General features: G+C 46.5%; 1 pseudogene; it reads right to left on the reverse strand.

Moving 5' to 3' along the window:
* Window positions 1-252: 252 nt before the first annotated feature.
* Window positions 253-21,016, reverse strand: part of LOC138638725 (cytochrome P450 2K1-like) — a 250,088-nt pseudogene continuing 229,324 nt past the window's right edge.

Here is a 21,016-nt window from a genome sequence, read left to right on the forward strand (position 1 = left end):
AGAAATATGTATCACTGGTACAGCTCAAAGAAAGGGAAAAATATTTGTGATCAGTGCATATCAAATATAAGAGAATAGCCCCAATCCGTGTGGGGGGGGGAGATGTATTGAAAATCAGTTAGTATATGGTTAAGGTATACTGTACAAGATGGCGGTCTTTCTAGTGATCAAGCACGCAATTTTTATTTAGACATTTAGACAAAAAGGCGGGAATACATTTGAAAATTAATAACCAAAATACTGGCAAAACAATTCTGAAAATTATGACTTTTATTGTTAAAATGTGAATGATTTCAGTCCTGTAAATATACAAAACCAGACAACTCATATAGATGGAGAACGTTAATATGTGAACTACAATTTGTGTTTCTATAAAATCACTGACAGAAGGCGTTTGCGCAGCAGTAAAAATCTTCTATGCTAGAAATCGTATGATAATTCGCAAGTGGAATGCCCACTGGGACTGTGAGGTACTCAGGCCGGGTCCGGCGGTACTTAAAGGGGTGGTCACAGTGGCAGTGACCTGGTCTGTGGCCCTTGGCATCCAGTAAAAGGGTAATGGAAATGGGGATAAAGTCTAATGTAGTAATGTTCGTGATGCCACCTGTGGTATTAGGCCAGGGGTGGCAGATGCTGCTTAAGGGGGCCCTCTGGGGCTGATGGAATTGCAGCAGAGTTGGTATAGCTCTCCAAAGGTAGAGCTTAGTCCCCAGGGCTACCGATACAGTTAAGAGGGACCTTTTACTTGTGAAATGCAGGTACAGTCCAGGGCACAGATAGCAGGTGGTGATGGGGTCCAGGCAGTTTGGACACAGCTTGGGATTCACCTAATCAGGTGGGTTCGGAGGGCTTCCTTTTGCACTTTGTTCTCTGACCCCTCCTGCCAGAAGCTCTGCACAAGTCCTCTCAGTGTCTGTACTTCCAACCCAAATGGCTGAGCCTGTCTTGGGCACTGCCTTCTCATTGGCAGCCCCAGGCCCCTGACCTGCTGTGTTGCCTGCGGATGTTAGTTGGGGACAGGAGACTTGGAGTCTCCTGTCCACCAGATTCGGTGGCTGAGTAAGTAATCCTCTCACCACCACAGACTCTGGTGTTCAGGCTCTTTTCACGTTATCTTGGGGTGAGCCCAATCGCAACTCCAGACCCCAGGCTCCTCTCTTTCTTGCTTCCTTTCCCTTCAATGTCTAACACTCAACTGTCTATCCCCACCTCCAGATCAGAACTTATAAGGGAAGATACCCTGAATCTGGGCTTATAGCTCCCCCTTCTGGTCTGGAGTTAGGAAGATGTTGCATGTAATTGTTATCTGATTAGGGAATCCCTCCTCGCCTCCAGGCATGACATCACCTTCCCTGTGAGGAAGGCAATGCCACTGTGGCAACCGGACTCCTGTGGTGCCACACAAGCATCAGATACAAGTATGTAAAATCATTGTTAAAATGATTTCTGAAACTTACTGTATACTTAAAAAGGGTGGATGGTAGAGATGAATTTGCCATCAATTTCTTGCAGTTTGATTTGAATCAATCTAGCAAAGTGGCGGCCATCTTATCAAGCTTAATAGGGTTAGGAAGGGTTTAAGAAAAGAAAGCAAAAAATTAATGCTCACTAGAGAAGTGTGAATCTTTTGAATTCTGAATTCAACAGCTTTCTGGTATTATCCCCATTATAATATAAAGCATCAGGCCGGGTTCTCAACTACTGCTTTAGTCATTCACTATAGGGCCAAGAGCAGCTCTCGTAAGCCCAATAAGGAGTTCACGGAGAGGTGCTCGTGTATACACATTACTGATCTATTCTAACAAGGATAGAAGTGTCCTGCTCTGCTATTGGGTTTGGTTCCCAGTGGTCGGACTCCCAGCAGTTAATAAATTCTCATCTGGCATTGACTCACTTGGAGAGACTGGCAGAGTAGCTCGATTCTCTCCTGTAACCTCTAGTCCAGAGAGTCCCCGGCTTCATAATGGACACGGGTGACATTTTACATATTTTTAATTACCCTAAACGGTCCTCTCAATATTCATAGTTTGGGTGCAATGTAATATGATTAAATATGTCTATTGCTCATCAGGTGGCTATAAGTGCACTTTATTTACAATTAAAATAATACAATAATTTTTTCACAGATCTTTAAAATTATATCAATGATGTTGCTTATTTCTTGATTACAACAATTACTTTAGCTTCAATGCTCCGCTCTGCTGTGGTTAATGGTTCCCAGTGGCTGGAGCCCCCCAATTAATAAATGATCACTTAATCTGTGGATAGATGATAACTGGTTTTCACAGGAGAACATTTTAAGGTTTTTCAGTGTAGATGACAAAATGTTCACACACGAGGAATAGCACACATCTTATAGGGCATTGGACCGGCTATGAATCCAACCGCAGAAGTCAGGTCTAGTGTCGCCCCAGGAGGAGCCTTAAACGTGAAGTTCTGCAGCAGTCTCGTGAAGAACAGGTACAGCTCCATTTTAGCCAAGTTTTCTCCAGCGCAACTTCTCTTACCTACAGGAATGGAATATGTGGAAAAGGATAAAAAGTTTGCATTGTTCCATGGCTAAAGCAAAAGTTACTATATAATTTCAAAATTGGCTGTTATAACGAAATTGTAAGTTGTCAATTCAAATCTGAGAATTGTCAACCCAACATTTAGATATGGAGGCACAACCATCCTGGTCTCACAGAGATTCCCCAAAAGGAAGAAACTGTCCCCATTCAGAATCTCACATTTTCCCAACACATAACCCACATAAATCATAAATGATCCCTCATGGTACAGCCTCATAGGGAGAAGATTTAAATAACATTTCTATTAAATTAGTGAATGCGATGATGGAGAAATGTTCTTATTTGCTCTCATCTCTCCTCCAAAGTGCTAAAAGAAGACATCTTAAAGAATAACTCACCGGCTGAAAAAGGCAGGAACGCTTCATTCCTTACAAAATTTCCACTGGAATCCAAAAAGTGTTCTGGGTAGAACTCGTCGGCTTTTACAAAGTGATCCTTATCATAAAGTATGGAGGTCAGCAGTGGGATCACCTGGATTCCCTGAAAGGTTCAACATTTGCATAGAGAAAAGAGGCAAAGAGACCTTAAATCCATATGCACACTTAGTTTACTGAGTTCAGAGGCTCTGACATAATCAGAGATAAGTGTGAATCAGAGCTGAGAAAGCTGCCCTCACCCCCACCACAGCTAACCCCACCCCCACCATGCTCAGTATTTACATTGCCTACTGAATGTGAGCTTATCACAGGAAGGGGCGGAGTCAGGCCAGTGCTCACACAATCAGCTAATAACGGCAATGCTAATGTCCTGGTGATAAAACCTTCCCTATAAGTAAACAACAGCACACTGCCTGATAAGTGACACATCATTGAAATCTGTGCTTTTACCTCTATCTCATACTATCTCATTCTATCTCAAAGTTTTTTTTTTAATTAAGTAAAATATTTTAATATTCTCAAAAAATAAGCAATACAAAAATGCATATCAAGAACTTATGCAACCAAAACGGACTGCAAAGTGTAATCTAGACTACACAGCCCTTGGTCTAAGAATACCATAACAAAGCAAAAAAATGAGGGTTAGTTTGTGTTGAAATAATTAAATGCCAATAGAACTCATTTTTCCCCACCTGTCAATGTCAAAAGGAAAATGAAAACGTTTTGGCCTTAGAATGTAGCAGAAATATATATACATATATACATACATACACACACACACACGCACTGCTCAAAAAAATAAAGGGAACACTAAAATACCACATCCTAGTTATCACTGAATGAAATATTTCAGTTGCAAATCTTCAAATCTTTATTCATTACATAGTGCACTGTGTTGAGAACAATAAAACATAAAAAATAATTAATGTAAATAAAAATGGATATAAAATGGAGGTCTGGATTTGGAATGATACTCAAAATCAAAGTGGAAAATCAAAATACAGGCGGATCCAACTTCAGAGGAAATGCATCATGACAAGGAAAAGATGTTCAGTTGTGTGTGTGGCCTTCATGTGCATGTATGATCTCCCTACAATGCCTGGGCATGCTCCTGATGGATGGTCTCCTGAGGGATCTCCTCCCAGACCTGGACTAAAACATCTGCCAACTCCTGGACAGTCTGTGGTGCAACGTGACGTTGGTGGATGGTGCGAGACATGATTTTCCTAATGTGTTCAATCGCATTCAGGTCTGGGGAAAGGGCGGACCAGTCCATAACTTCAATGCCTTCATCTTTCAGGAACTGCTGACACTCCAGCCACATGAGGTCAGGCATTGACCTGCATTAGGAGGAGCCCAGGACGAACTGCACCAGAATATGGTCTCACAAGGGGTCTGAGGATCTCATCTCGGTATCTAATGGCAGTCAGGCTACCTCTGGCGAGCACATGGAGGGCTGTGTGGCCCTCCAAAGAAATGCCACCCCACACCACTACTGACCTACTACCAAACTGGTCATGCTGAAGGATGTTGCAGGCAGCAGATCGCTCTCCACGGCGTCTCCAGACTCTGTCACGTCTGTCACATGTGCTCAGTGTGAACCGGCTTTCATCTGTGAAGAGCACAGGGCGCTAGTGGCAAATTTGCCAATCCTGGTGTTCTGTGGTAAATGCCAAGCATCCTGCACGGTGTTGGGCTGTGAGTAGAACCCCATCTGTGGACCGCGGGCACTCAGACCATACTCATGGAATTGGTTTCTAATCATTTGTGCAGACACATGCACATTTGTGGCCTGCTGGAGATAATATTGCAGGGCTCTGGCAGTGCTCCTCCTTTTCCTCCTTGCACAAAGGCTGAGGTAGAGGTCCTGCTGCTGGGTAGTTTCCCTCCTTCGGCCCCCTCCACGTCTCCTGGTGTACTGTCCCGTCTCCTGGTAGCGCCTCCAGCCTCTGGACACTACGCTGACAGGCACAGCAAACCTTCTTGCCATAGCTCAGAATGATGTGCCATCCTGGATGAGCTGCACTACCTGAGCAACTTGTGTGGGTTGTAGAGTCCATCTTCTGCTGCCACAAGTGTGAAAGCACAACCAACATTCAAAAGTGACCAAAACATCAGCCAGAAAACATTGGTACTGAGATGTGGTCTGTGGTCTCCATCTGCAGAACCATTCCTTTATTGAGTGTGTCGTGGTAATTGCCAATAATTTCCATGTGTTGTCTATTCCATTTGCACAACAGCATGTGAAATTGATTGTCAAACAGTGCTGCTTCCGTTTGATTTCACAGAAGTTTAATTTACTTGGAGTTATATTCTGTTGTTTAAGCGTTCCCTTTATTTTTTGAGCAGTAATAGTAAATATATATATATATATATATATATATATATATATTTATATTTTGTGGGGCAGTGACCGGTGTCACATGTAGGGGTCACTGTTTGTTCTCCCCAGGAAATGCACAGAGGTGTACTGAGGCCATGAGGGGGCATTGCAGCTGCAGGTGTAGCTGTGATTACAATGGTGGAGCAGTGACTGATGTCGCAGGTACGGGTCACTGAGTGTTCTCCCTAGGATGCAGACAGAGGAATATGAAGGCTATAGGAGTGCATGGAAGTCACAGGTGTAGTGGTGGCTGCAATGCAAACTAGAAACAATAAAAATACATATTAGTCCTGGACATACCAGTGTCCAAGCAGATGTTAGGGGAACCTCCTCTGGGATGTTGTGTTGTGAAACAGACTGCAGGACTGTAGATGTGCAGTCCATTTCATTCCAAGCCCAGGTTTTTCATGTAGATGAAGATCACAGGTAGCTTTGTTAAAAGCCCTGCCTTGAAGGGTTTGTGTATGTCAGGACCACTTTCAGTTTGGTGTAGGTGAGAGTGCAAAACAGAGGCAAGAAGTGCTGCAGTTGAAGCTACCAAAGCTTCAGTGGTGTAAAGAGAAGACTCCTATGGTGAGGGGTGATCAGCAGGGTAAAGAAGAAACTCCAAAGGTAAGGGGTGATCAGTGGGTGTACCAGTGGTCTTATGTAGAGTCTCGGCCCACCAGGTCCCAGGTAAATGACTTGCTGCAGTTGTTGGAGGAGTGTCTCCAACCTAAATTTTTGTCCTCGATCGAGATGGTAGAGAGTGGTGGTCGATCGGATGGTGTGGGCTCTGTTGACCACTATGCAGTGTTGGGTCGGGCTAAGGGACCTAGGCACCCTGGACCTGCTGATAGGATTGATTGAGTGATAAAAACTCACTCAGGATGCTGTACCAGAGCAGAGGAAAAGTCCACAAATCACTCTTGGGGCTAACAAGGACCAAGCCCATGATGTGGGGGTAATCCAAAGTGAGGGTGATAAAACTCCTGTTTTCCCTAAAGCAATTTCAAGGTCTAGTAGGGCTGCAGTTGCTGAGTGTTGGCAGTGTCAAGAGCCAGGGCATGGGGCCATGGGGCTATCAATTGTTCTGTGACATTTGAGCCCATGGACTGCTGGAATACTCGTCATTTATCTATGTATACCCAGCCAGTCTGTACCACCACTACGGGCACTGCGGTCAGCCAACCGCAATTGTGCCAGGTACTTTTGAATGGGAGCTGAACAGAGGCCCTCCTGGACACGGTTAGCAAAGTGACTCTGGTCCATAAGTCCCTTGTTGCCGGGGACAACCCTAAAGGACAGAAAGTGAGGGTAATGGGCATCGATGGGCAAGTCCGTAAATATCCAACTGCAAAGATTACATTTTCCACATCATGTGGGAACTTTAAACATTTGGTGGGAGTGATGAAGGCCCTTCCATATGGGACTGTGTTGAGGAGAGATTGTCCCTGTTTTGGTCCCTGTGGGAGACCTAAGGACAGAGTGTAATCCCAAGAGGTACCCCCCTAGAGGTATTTTCAGGAGAAACAGAAAATGTTGTTTCGGGCACAGATCCCGAATCAGGGATATTTGCCATAGGGGTCGCCAATTTAGGGACAGAGTGTAACTCCCAATATGCTTCCCCTTAAAGTTGTGATGGTAAAGGTCATGGAAACCCCATTGAACCTGAAGCGGGAAATGTCCTCTGGTAAATTCAGGACAGGTTCGGGTGCTATGTAATGCAAATGTATGCTCGGAATTGCCAGGGAGGACCATGGCGTTTCAGCATGACACAGTCACCAAGGCACGGGTAAGGGTACGGAGAAAATGGTACTATGGGCCCGAAGGCAGGTACTTTAATGACAGGATGAGCTATGGCGTTAGTGAACCCAAAATAAACAAGGTCGAGACCACCAAAAACTGGCCAAAATCTGCGGTTAATCAAAAAAGTGGGCGTATCGTCTGGAACAGAGAACGGGTAGGTGGGTGGTCCCATAATCAATTATGGAGGAGAAATGCAAAGGGCAGGGATGCATGTGCCGATTGATGGTTCTGGTCCCTTCTTTGGTTTCTGAGTGCAGTGTTGGGTGGGGATATCACAGGGTCATGCAGATGCCCTGTCTCGCGCCCATACGACGTGACAAATGTTCAACCATACAGGTATGAACAGGGGGGGACATGTGAGGCAGTGACCAGTGTCACAGGTAGAGGTCGCTGTTTGTTCTCCCCAGGATGCGCACGGAGGCAGCATTGCAGTTGCAGGTGTAGATGTGATCGCAATGGTGAAGCAGTGACCGATATCACAGTTAGGAGTCACTGTGTGTTCTCCTTAGGATGCGCATGGAGGCATATGAAGGCCATAGGAGTCCATGGCAGTTATGTGCATAGCAGTGGCTGCAATGCAAACTAGAAATAATAACAGTAAGTTATTGCTAATGTCCAAGGCAGATATAGGGGTAACTGTTGTGAATTCTGTGGCAGAGCTCCCTCCTGTGGTCACAAATGGTACTTCGGCTGGTTCTCTCTGTGAGCTTCCGTTGGTGGAGGAAAGTGGTACTGCGGCTTCTGAGTTTCCTTCCTCAGGTGATGTGGTGAAGTCGTTAGGTGCTGCTCTATTTAACTCCACCTAGTGCTTTGATCCTGGCCTCCAGTCAATGTTCTAGTATTGGACCTGTTTCCTCCTGGATCGTTCCTGTGGCCTGCTGCTCTGCATAGCTAAGTTCCTCTTTGCTATTAGTTTGCTGTTTTTTTCTGTCCAGCTTGTCAATTTGTTTTTTACTGCTTGCTGGAAGCTCTGGGACGCAGAGGGTGTACCTTCGTGCCGTTAGTTCGGTACGGAGGGTCTTTTTGCCCCCTTTGCGTGGTTTTTGTAGGGTTTTGTGTTGACCGCAAAGTTACCTTTCCTATCCTCGCTCTGTTCAGAAAGTTGGGCCTCACTTTGCTAAATCAATTTCATCTCTACGTTTGTCTTTTCATCTTAACTCACAGTCATTATATGTGGGGGCTGCCTTTTCCTTTGGGGTATTTCTCTGAGGCAAGGTAGGCTTATTTTCTATCTTCAGGCTAGCTAGTTTCTCAGGCCATGCCGAGTTGCATAGGGAGCGTTAGGCGCAATCCACGGCTGCCTTTAGTGTGGTTTGAGAGGATTAGGGATTGCGGTCAACAGAGTTCCCACGTCTCAGAGCTCGTTCTTGTTTTTTGGGTTATTGCCAGGTCACTGTATGTGCGCTGACCTCTATGTCCATTGTGGTACTGAATTACCTTTCATAACAGTACTGGAGGCCCAAAGTACTAATGATTCCCAATAGAGGGAAAAAAGAAGTTCTGAGACCATTTTTTTTTCTTTGCACTGTGTTTTGCCTTTTTTTTCCCCTAGACATTTGGGTGGTTCAGGACACAGGTGTAGCAATGGACATTAAAGGTCTGTCTTCATGTGTGGATCAGCTCACGGCAAGAGTACAAAGTATTCAAGACTTTGTGGTTCAGAATTCTATGTTAGAACCGAGAATTCCTATTCCTGATTTGTTTTTTGGAGATAGAACTAAATTTCTGAGTTTCAAAAATAATTGTAAACTATTTCTGGCTTTGAAACCTCGCTCCTCTGGTGACCCAGTTCAACAAGTTAGGATCGTTATTTCTTTTTGGCGTGGCGACCCTCAGGACTGGGCATTTTCTCTTGCGTCAGGAGATCCTGCATTAAGTAATATCGATGCATTTTTCCTGGCGCTCGGATTGCTGTACGATGAGCCTAATTCTGTGGATCAGGCAGAGAAGAATTTGCTGGCTCTGTGTCAGGGTCAGGATGAAATAGAGGTATATTGTCAGAAATTTAGAAAGTGGTCCGTACTCACTCAGTGGAATGAAGGTGCGCTCACAGCTATTTTCAGAAAAGGTCTCTCCGAAGCCCTTAAGGATGTCATGGTGGGATTTCCTATGCCTGCTGGTCTGAATGAGTCTATGTCTTTGGCCATTCAGATCGGTTCGCGCTTGCGCGAGCGTAAATCTGTGCACCATTTAGCTGTAATACCTGAGCTTAAACCTGAGCCTATGCAGTGCGATAGGACTTTGACCAGAGTTGAACGGCAAGAACACAGACGTCTGAATGGGCTGTGTTTCTACTGTGGTGATTCCACTCATGCTATCTCTGATTGTCCTAAGCGCACTAAGCGGTTCGCTAGGTCTGCCACCATTGGTACGGTACAGTCAAAATTTCTTCTGTCTGTTACCTTGATCTGCTCTTTGTCATCGTATTCTGTCATGGCATTTGTGGACTCAGGCGCTGCTCTGAATTTGATGGACTTGGAGTATGCTAGGCGTTGTGGGTTTTTCTTGGAGCCCTTGCAGTGTCCTATTCCATTGAGAGGAATTGATGCTACGCCTTTGGCCAAGAATAAGCCTCAGTACTGGACCCAGCTGACCATGTGCATGGCTCCTGCACATCAGGAGGATATTCGCTTTCTGGTGTTGCATAATCTGCATGATGTGGTCGTGTTGGGGTTGCCATGGCTACAAGTCCATAATCCAGTATTAGATTGGAAATCCATGTCTGTGTCCAGCTGGGGTTGTCAGGGGGTACATGGTGATGTCCCATTTCGGACTATTTCGTCATCCCCCCCTTCTGAGGTTCCTGAGTTCTTGTCTGATTACCGGGATTTATTTGATGAGCCCAAGTCCGATACCCTACCTCCGCATAGGGATTGTGATTGTGCTATCGATTTGATTCCTGGTAGTAAATTCCCAAAGGGTCGACTGTTTAATTTATCTGTGCCTGAGCACGCCGCTATGCGGAGTTATGTGAAGGAGTCTTTGGAGAAGGAGCATATTCGCCCGTCATCGTCGCCATTAGGAGCAGGGTTCTTTTTTGTAGCCAAGAAGGATGGTTCACTGAGACCTTGTATAGATTACCGCCTTCTAAATAAGATCACGGTTAAATTTCAGTACCCCTTGCCATTGTTATCTGATTTGTTTGCTCGGATTAAGGGGGCTAGTTGGTTCACCAAGATAGATCTTCGTGGTGCGTATAATCTTGTGCGTATTAAGCGAGGCGATGAGTGGAAAACTGCATTTAATACGCCCGAGGGCCATTTTGAGTATCTAGTAATGCCATTCGGACTTGCCAATGCTCCATCAGTGTTTCAGTCCTTTATGCATGACATCTTCCGAGAGTACCTGGATAAATTCCTGATTGTGTACTTAGATGACATTTTGATCTTCTCGGATGATTGGGAGTCTCATGTGAAGCAGGTCAGAACGGTGTTTCAGGTCCTGCGCGCTAATTCTTTGTTTGTGAAGGGATCAAAGTGTCTCTTTGGTGTTCAGAAGGTTTCATTTTTGGGGTTCATCTTTTCCCCTTCTACTATCGAGATGGACCCTGTTAAGGTCCAAGCCATCCATAATTGGACTCAGCCGACATCTCTGAAAAGTCTGCAAAAGTTCCTGGGCTTTGCTAATCTTTATCGTCGCTTCATCTGCAATTTTTCTAGTATTGCTAAACCATTGACCGATTTGACCAAGAAAGGTGCTGATTTGGTCAATTGGTCTTCTGCTGCTGTGGAAGCTTTTCAAGATTTGAAGCGTTGTTTTTCTTCTGCCCCTGTGTTGTGTCAACCAGATGTTTTGCTTCCGTTCCAGGTCGAGGTTGATGCTTCTGAGATTGGAGCAGGGGCTGTTTTGTCGCAGAGAAGTTCTGATTGCTCGGTGATGAAACCATGCGCCTTCTTTTCCAGGAAGTTTTCGCCTGCTGAGCGAAATTATGATGTGGGCAATCGAGAGTTGCTGGCCATGAAGTGGGCATTCGAGGAGTGGCGTCATTGGCTTGAAGGAGCTAAGCATCGCGTGGTGGTCTTGACTGATCATAAGAACTTGACTTATCTCGAGTCCGCCAAGCGGTTGAATCCTAGACAAGCTCGTTGGTCGTTGTTTTTTGCCCGTTTTGACTTTGTGATTTCATACCTTCCGGGCTCTAGAAATGTGAAGGCGGATGCTCTGTCTAGGAGTTTTGTGCCCGACTCTCCGGGTGTATCTGGGCCGGCGGGTATCCTCAAAGAGGGAGTAATTGTGTCTGCCATCTCCCCTGATTTGCGGCGGGTGCTGCAAAAATTTCATGCTAATAAACCTGATCGTTGCCCAGCGGAGAAACTGTTTGTCCCTGATAGGTGGACGAATAAAGTTATCTCTGAGGTTCATTATCCGGTGTTGGCTGGTCATACTGGAATCTTTGGTACCAGAGAGTTAGTGGCTAGATCCTTTTGGTGGCCATCTCTGTCGCGGGATGTGCGTACTTTTGTGCAGTCCTGTGGGATTTGTGCTCAGGCTAAGCCCTGCTGTTCTCGTGCCAGTGGGTTGCTTTTGCCCTTGCCAGTCCCGAAGAGGCCTTGGACACATATCTCTATGGATTTTATTTCAGATCTTCCCGTCTCTCAAAAGATGTCAGTCATTTGGGTGGTCTGTGATCGCTTCTCTAAGATGGTCCATTTGGTACCCTTGTCTAAATTGCCTTCCTCCTCTGATTTGGTGCCATTGTTTTTCCAGCATGTGGTTCGTTTACATGGCATTCCAGAGAATATCGTTTCTGACAGAGGTTCCCAGTTTGTTTCGAGGTTTTGGCGAGCCTTTTGTGGTAGGATGGGCATTGACTTGTCTTTTTCCTCGGCTTTCCATCCTCAGACTAATGGCCAGACCGAACGAACCAATCAGACCTTGGAAACATATCTGAGATGCTTTGTTTCTGCTGATCAGGATGACTGGGTGTCCTTTTTGCCTTTGGCTGAGTTCGCCCTTAATAATAGGGCCAGCTCGGCTACCATGGTTTCACCGTTTTTCTGCAACTCTGGGTTCCATCCTCGTTTCTCTTCAGGGCAGGTTGAGTCTTCGGACTGTCCTGGTGTGGATACTGTGGTGGACAGGTTGCAGCAGATTTGGACTCATGTAGTGGACAATTTGACTTTGTCCCAGGAGAAGGCTCAACGTTTCGCTAATCGCAGACGCTGTGTGGGTCCCCGACTTCGGGTTGGGGACTTGGTTTGGTTATCTTCTCGTCATATTCCTATGAAGGTTTCCTCTCCTAAGTTTAAACCTCGTTTTATTGGTCCGTATAGGATTTCTGAGGTTCTTAATCCTGTGTCTTTTCGTCTGACCCTTCCAGATTCTTTTTCCATACATAACGTATTCCATAGGTCATTGTTGCGGAGATACGTGGCACCAATGGTTCCATCTGTTGATCCTCCTGCCCCGGTTTTGGTGGAGGGGGAGTTGGAGTATATTGTGGAGAAGATTTTGGATTCTCGTGTTTCAAGGCGGAAACTCCAGTATCTGGTTAAGTGGAAGGGTTATGCTCAGGAAGATAATTCCTGGGTCTTTGCCTCTGATGTCCATGCTCCCGATCTTGTTCGTGCCTTTCATATGGCTCATCCTGGTCGTCCTGGGAGCTCTGGTGAGGGTTCGGTGACCCCTCCTCAAGGGGGGGGTACTGTTGTGAATTCTGTGGCAGAGCTCCCTCCTGTGGTCACAAGTGGTACTGGTACCTGGTTCTCTCTGTGAGCCTCCGTTGGTGGAGGAAAGTGGTACTGCGGCTTCTGAGTTTCCTTCCTCAGGTGATGTGGTGAAGTCGTTAGGTGCTGCTCTATTTAACTCCACCCAGTGCTTTGATCTTGGCCTCCAGTCAATGTTCTAGTATTGGACCTGTTTCCTCCTGGATCGTTCCTGTGGCCTGCTGCTCTGCATAGCTAAGTTCCTCTTTGCTATTAGTTTGCTGTTTTTTTCTGTCCAGCTTGTCAATTTGTTTTTTACTGCTTGCTGGAAGCTCTGGGATGCAGAGGGTGTACCTCCGTGCCGCTAGTTCGGTACGGAGGGTCTTTTTGCCCCCTTTGCGTGGTTTTTGTAGGGTTTTGTGTTGACCGCAAAGTTACCTTTCCTATCCTCGCTCTGTTCAGAAAGTTGGGCCTCACTTTGCTAAATCTATTTCATCTCTACGTTTGTCTTTTCATCTTAACTCACAGTCATTATATGTGGGGGCTGCCTTTTCCTTTGGGGTATTTCTCTGAGGCAAGGTAGGCTTATTTTCTATCTTCAGGCTAGCTAGTTTCTCAGGCCGTGCCGAGTTGCATAGGGAGCGTTAGGCGCAATCCACGGCTGCCTTTAGTGTGGTTTGAGAGGATTAGGGATTGCGGTCAACAGAGTTCCCACGTCTCAGAGCTCGTTCTTGTTTTTTGGGTTATTGCCAGGTCACTGTATGTGCGCTGACCTCTATGTCTATTGTGGTACTGAATTACCTTTCATAACAGGTAACCTGCTCTGGGATATTATGTTGTGAAACAGACTGCAGGATGGTAGTTGTGCACTCTGTTTCATTCCAGTTCCGGGTTTTCCATGTGGCTGAATGCTACAGGTTTTTTTGTTAAAAGCCCTGCAGTGAAGGGTTTGTGTGTGTCAGATTCAGTTTCAGTTTCGTGTAGGTGAGAGTGCAGAGCAGATGCTCTGCAGAGCTTTGTCTGTGTGAAGAGACACAGGACAGAGCAGAGCCAATAAGCCTGGAGCCCCAGTGTACACAGCGGTGCTGCTGTCCACGGTTACTAGTCTCAAAGGTGGACTGTCTTGTGCCCAGAAGTGAATAGGAGGTAGACTGTCCTGTGCCCGAAGGAGGACTTGCATGTGTAACGGGTGCAAACAGGTGGATATGGTACTCGGCTGTAATCCGGAGGATATCAAGGACGGTGTATGGCTGTAAGTAGAGACATTGACACAGCGGTGAAGTCTATCATGGCAACTGCTCAGAAGAAGGTCCAGCGTGTTAAGGGACTGCAATCTAATGGATGCCGTGTAGAATGTAGTGCTGTGAAACGGACACTAATATTATGTTCCACTTGTGTGAAGTAGACACTAATATTATATGCACTTGTTTGAATTTGTACATTTCATGCTGTGAAGAAACACATTAAAGAGGTTTTGTGTTTGAACTTTGTGTGTCCCTGCCTCCAATATATATGTATACACATACATACATACATAGAGATGGCAAACATTAAGAGACCATCACATCAAAACCCTGTCCCTGTCATGGGCAGCCCAATCTCCAGCCCAGTTCTTTGTTTGATGGCTTGTGACTATCCATCATCCTCATGAATACATTCCAGAGGTTTTCAATCAGGAATGTAATCATGAGGATGATGGAAAGTCACAAGCCATCAAACAAAGAACTGCTTACATTTTTGCTCCAAAAGCAGTATGAAAGACTGGAGGAAAGAATGCCAAGACGCCTGAAAGCTGTGATTAAAAATGTTTCTAAATGATTATGAACTTGTTTTCCTTGTATTATCTGAGGTCTGAAAGCACTGTTTTTTTTATTTTGACCATTTTATTTTTTTCAGAAAAAATATGCAATATTTATTGCTTGGAAATTCGAGACATGTTGTCAGAAGTTTATAGAATAAACTAGATGGTGGCCCGATTCTAACGCATCGGGTATTCTAGAATATATATGTCCACGTAGTATATTGCCCAGTCACGTAGTATATTGCCCAGCTACGTAGTATATTGCCCAGTGACGTAGCATATTGCCCAGCCACATAGTATATTGCCCAGTCACGTAGCATATTGCCCAGTCACGTAGTATATAGCCCAGTCACGTAGTATATTGCCCAGCCACGTAGTATATTGCCCAGCCACGTAGTATATTCCCCAGCCACGTATGTCACAGGTTAAAAAAATAAAAAATAAACATATACTCACCTTCCGCAGGCGCGTTGTAGTTCTCCCGCCTGTGTGCAGTGTAGGCGGCAGCTTCCGGTCCCAGGGTGTGATGACGTCACGGTAACGTGACCGTGACGTCATGGCAGGTAATTTTTCGTGCAGGGGTGCAGGACCTGTGATGACATCGCGGTCACATGACCGTGTCGCGGTCACATGACCGTAACGTCACGGCAGGTCCTTCTCGCGTAGGACTTGTGATGACGTCGCGGTTACATGACCATGACGTCATGGCAGGTTCTTCTCTCAGACCATGCTTGCCACCAGAACGTGCCGCTTGAATGGACCGGCCGGAGCATCATGAGGAGCGGGAAAGGCGACGGAAGGTGAGTATATAATGATTTTTTATTTTTTTATTATTTTTAACATTAGATGATTTTACTATTGACGCTGCATAGGCTGCGTCAATAGTAAAAACTTGGTCACACAGGGTTAATAGCGGTGGTAATGGAGTGCGTTACCCGCGGCATAACGTGGTCCGTTCCTGCCGGAATTAACCCTGTGTGTGCGGTGACCGGAGGAGTGTATGCGGGCTCCGGGCCCTGAGTGCGGGGAGTAAGGAGCGGCCATTTTCTTCCAGATTGTGCGGGTTGCTGATTGGTCGTGGCAATGGTCGTGGGCGTTTTGCCACGACCAATCAGCAACTTGGATTCCATGACAGACAGAGGCCGCGACCAATGAATATCCATGACAGACAGAAGGACAGACAGTCAGACAGAAAGACGGAAGTGACCCTTAGACAATTATATAGTAGATGAACAATTTACATTTTACTCAAAAATATACCTGTAAAGAGAAAAATCAGACAAACTGAACATTTTGCAGTGGTCTCTTAATTTTTGCCAGAGCTGTATATATATATATACAGTGCTCAAAAAAATACAGGTAACACTTAGACAACAGAATATAACTCCAAGTAAATCAAACTTCTGTGAAATCAAACTGTCCACTTAGGAAGCAACACTGATTGACAATCAATTTCACATGCTGTTGTGCAAATGGAATAGACAACAGATGTAAATTATTGGCAATTATCAAGACACCCCCTATGAAGGAGTGGTTCTGCAGGTGGGGACCACAGACCACATCTTAAAAGCAATGCTTTCTGGCTGGTGTTTTGGTCACTTTTGAATGTTGGTTGTGCTTTCACACTAGTGGTAGCATGAGACGGATTCTACAACCCACACAAGTGGCTCAGGTAGTGCAGCTTTTCCAGGATGGCACATCAATGCGATCTGTGGCAAGAAGGTTTGCTGTGTCTGTCAGTGTAGTGTCCAGAGGCTAGAGGCACTACCAGGAGACAGGACAGTGCACCAGGAGACGTGGAGGGGGCTGTAGAAGGGCAACAACCCAGCAGCAGGACCGCTACCTCTGCCTTTGTGCAAGGAGGAACAGGAGGAACACTGCCAGAGCCTGCAAAATGACCTCCAGCAGGCCACAAATGTGTATGTGTCTGCACAAACAGTTAGAAACTGACTCAATGAGGATGGTCTGAGTGCCCGACGTCCACAGATGAGGGTTGTTCTCACAGCCCAACACAGTGCAGGATGCTTGGCATTTGCCACACAACACCAGGATTGGCAAATTCGCCACTGGCGCCCTATGCTCTTCACAGATGAAAGCGGGTTCACACATGTGACAGACGTGACAGAGTCTGGAGACGTCATGGAGAGCGATCTGCCTGCAACATCCGTCAGCATGACCGGTTTGGCAGTGGGTCAGTAATGCTGTGGGTGGCATTTCTTTGGTACCGCACAGCCCTCCATGTGCTTGCTAGAGTTAGCCTGACTGCCAATAGGTACTGAGATGAGATCCTCAGATCCCTTGTGACTATATGCTGGTGTGGTTGGCCCTTGGTTCCTCCTAATGCAGGACCTCATGTGGCTGGAGTGTGTCAGCAGTTCCTGAAAGATGAAGGCATTGAAGCTATGGACTGGCCCGCCCGTTCCCCAGACCTGAATCTGTTTGAACACATCTGGTACATCATGTCTCGCACCATCCACCAACGTCATGTTGAACCACAGACTGTCCAGGAGTTGGCGGATGCTTTAGTCCAGGTATGGGAGGATATCCCTCAGGAGGCAATCCGCCACCTCATCAGCAGCATGCCCAGGTGATGTAGGGAGGTCATACAGGCACATGGAGGCCACATACAATACTGAGTAATGTATCTTTTCCTTTTCATGAGGCATTTCCACTGAAGTTGGACCAGCCTGTAATTTGATTTTCCACTTTGATTTTGAGTATCATTCCAAATCCAGACCTCCATTGGTTAATACATTTGATTTCCATTGGATGATTTTTGTGTGATTTTGTTGTCAGCACATTAAACTTGGTGCAGAACAAAGTATTCAATGAGAATATTTCATTCATTCAGATCTGTTATTTGAGTGTACCCTTTATTTTTTGAGCAGTATATATATATATATATATATATATATATATACATATATATATATATATATATATATATATTGTAAGACTCATGCTGGTGTGGTAGATGGAGGCAGGTATATCTCGCCCAGGTTTTTTTCCTATGTGAATTAGGCCAGTCAGTATCTTCAGGGTGCTAATGGGTTAATGATTGCAGGAATAAAAGATGACCAGCTGGGTGTTTCCAGTGTCTGCCTGGGGCACACAGATTGCCTGCCTGTGTGGGACAAACGTGAGTGAAGAGCTCTGCTCAAGAATTGTGTGATGTTAGCTGGGTGGGAGAAGCCCCCCAGTTGTTGAGATAGCAACGTATTTGTTTAGTTAGTGCCGGACAGGCTAGGATTTATTTTTATGTTTTGTTTTTTTGTGTTGCTTTCACGTTAATAAATCTGACCTGAGGTCAGCCTGCTCAGAAACCTGCTGTACGCCTCAGATTCAATGCACAAACCACGTGTCCTTTGACCCCAGCAAAGGCGATCCCAGAGTGTTTTGTCACATTGTGGTGGAGAACGCGGGCATACCGTGGCACAGGCGACAGCATGGAAGACGTGGTGAAAGCCTTAGTACAGTCCACTGCCGTACAGCAGCAGGCTACTGCCGCACAGCACGAAGCTAATCGCTTGATGGCCGCACAGCTGAAGGAGTTACTGGACATGACGGTTGCAGACCGCCAACTTCTCCAACAGGTGGCGCAGCGCCTGGTGAGCATGCCTGATGCTGACCCGGAAGCAGAGTCCAGAAGGATCCATGTGAGTCGATACTGGCAAAAGCTGACTGCAGAAGATGACGTCGAGGCATACCTGACAACGTTTGAGCGGACAGCATTGAGAGAGAAGTGGCCGAAGGCACGATGGGCCGATTTGATTGCCCCGTTTCTCTCCGGCGAGGCCCAAAAAGCTTACCATGATTTGTACCCGGAGGTCGCTCAGGACTTTGAGAAGCTGAAAGCTGAGATCCTGGCCCGGCTGGGTGTGACGACGGCTGTCCGTGCACAGAGGGTACATCAGTGGACATACCAGCAAGATAAACCAGCGCGGTCTCAGATGTTCGACCTGATCTACTTGACAAAGAAATGGCTGTAACCCGAGGTACTGACAATACCCGAAATAATCCAGCGGGTTGTCCTGGACAAGTACCTGAGAGTACTACCCCCAGCGCTAAAAAGGTGGGTAAGCCAAGGAAATCCCACGACAGCGGATCAACTTGTGGAGTTGGTCGAGCGTTATTCCATGGCAGAAGGACTTCCCGACGACACCGCCAACCCCCGGTCTGTGCCTCCTCCTCGTGGAACCGGTAAGACTGTTCCTGGGACCACGGGTGAAGGAAAATCGCTTAAAACTGTGGGGGAGGAGTCCGGGACTGCTCGCACTCCGAGACCAAGAGTATTGGACGGTGGTCTCAGTAGGGGACCTGTTAGGTGTGTCCGCTGCCATGAGAAGGGTCATGTTTCTGCGAACTGTCCTGTTACCGCTGAACCCATGCAGTGCGACGTTATAGACTCTAGAAAACGCATGTCTTTGGTTACACAGCTAGTGAGTGTGAATGCGGGTCAAAATGATACAGTGAAACACCTGTGTGAATTATCTGTTGATGGGAAAAATGTTGTGGCATTACTAGACTCTGGAAGTGTGGTGACTCTGGTGAAAGCTAGTCTGGTGGCACTTCCGTCTGGTCCGTCTGACAAGTTTTCTGTGACCTGTGTGCATGGTGACACCCGCTCGTACTTAACAGCGGTCATATGGATTTCTACTCCCTATGGGTCAGTGCAGCACAAAGTGGGACTCGTTCCCGCATTGTTACAGGATGTAATCCTGGGCAGGGATTTTCCCTATTTCTGGCAGTTGTGGGAGAATCAGTTGCTCCTTCACGGTAGCTGTACCCGTGAATCTTCTCCCATGCCATCTGGAGGTCCCGAGTCCCTAGAGGAGATCCCACAGGAAGATGTTGCTGGGGAGGTTAGTGAATCTAACCTTCAGTACCCCTTCTCCGTCATGGCGGGGGAAACAGAGGAAACTGAGGAACCTCAGCGAGGGGCGGAGGCAGACAGCCATCCGGCACCCTGCCTGCCAGATTTGGGAGTCCAGGTGGATGACTTCCACAGCGAGCAAATGAAAGATCCTACCCTGACTCCGGCTAGGAAAAATGTAAAAATGATAGATGGGGTACCCGTAGAACCTGACACTAGGCTAGCATACCCGTATATGGTTGTTGAAAATGATTTGCTCTACCAGGTAGAAAAAAAAGGGGAAGACACAGTGCAATGGTTAGTGGTACCCAAACCTTATCGGCGGAAGGTACTGGATTTGGCTCACGGACATATAATGGGGGGACATCTGGGGGTACAGAAAACCACAGAAAGGATATTGCATTGTTTTGTGTGGCCTGGAATACATTGTGATGTGCGTAACTATTGTGAGTCCTGTCCAGAGTGCCAAATCGCGGCCCCTAGATCTCAGTTCCGTAGCCCTTTGGTACCCCTTCCTATCATCGGGGTCCCTTTTGAGAGAATTGGGATGGATTTGGTTGGGCCCCTTCCCCGATCCGCACGTGGGCACCAACATATCCTCGTCATCGTGGACTATGCCACTCGTTACCCGGAAGCCGTCCCTTTGCGTAACACAGCTACCATGACGATCGCCAAGGAATTGGTACAAGTGTTTAGTCGGGTGGGAATTCCAAAACAGATACTCACCGACCAGGGGACTCCCTTTATGTCGAGGGTAATGAAGGAGCTCTGCAGGCTCTTACAAATAGACCCGTTGCGTACGTCTGTCTATCACCCTCAAACAGATGGCCTGGTTGAGCGCTTCAACAAAACCTTAAAACAGATGCTCCGGAAGGCGATAGACAAAGATGGGAAGAACTGGGATTACTTGTTACCCTATTTGCTGTTTGCCATTAGGGAAGTTCCCCAGTCTTCCACAGGGTTTTCGCCTTTCGAACTGTTGTACGCCCGTCGTCCCCGGGGACTGCTGGACGTCGCAAAAGAAACCTGGGAAGGTCAAGTCACTCCCTTTAAAACGGTGATCGACCATGTAACACAAATGCAGGATCGTATTGCCGCTGTCATGCCCATTGTTAGGGACCATATGTTACAGGCCCAGGGAGCCCAGAGGCAAAGTTATGATAGAGGCGCTAAGGTCCGTACATTTGCACCCGGCGATAGGGTGTTGGTCCTAATCCCTACGGTGGATAGTAAATTCCTGGCAAAATGGCAGGGCCCATTTGAGGTCCGAGAAAGAGTTGGTGAAGTGAACTATAAAGTGTACCAGCCGGGTAAGAGAAAACCGGAACAGATTTATCATGTGAATCTGATAAAATCCTGGAAAGACCGCTCTGCCTTAACGGCGGATCTGCCCCGTCCGGTTTGTTCACCTACTGTACCAGAGGTGCAGGTTGCTGAGACTCTCTCAGAATGACAAAAATCTGAGGTTAAGCAATTTTTGTTACAGAACCGACAGTTTTTCTCTGAAAAACCTGGCCGGACTAAGTTGGTGAAACATGAGTTTGTCACAGAGCCTGGCGTCACTGTTCATGTGAAGCCC

The sequence above is a fragment of the Ranitomeya imitator genome, chromosome 5 (genome assembly GCF_032444005.1).
Source record: "Ranitomeya imitator isolate aRanImi1 chromosome 5, aRanImi1.pri, whole genome shotgun sequence".
In the NCBI taxonomy this organism is placed as follows: domain Eukaryota; kingdom Metazoa; phylum Chordata; class Amphibia; order Anura; family Dendrobatidae; genus Ranitomeya; species Ranitomeya imitator.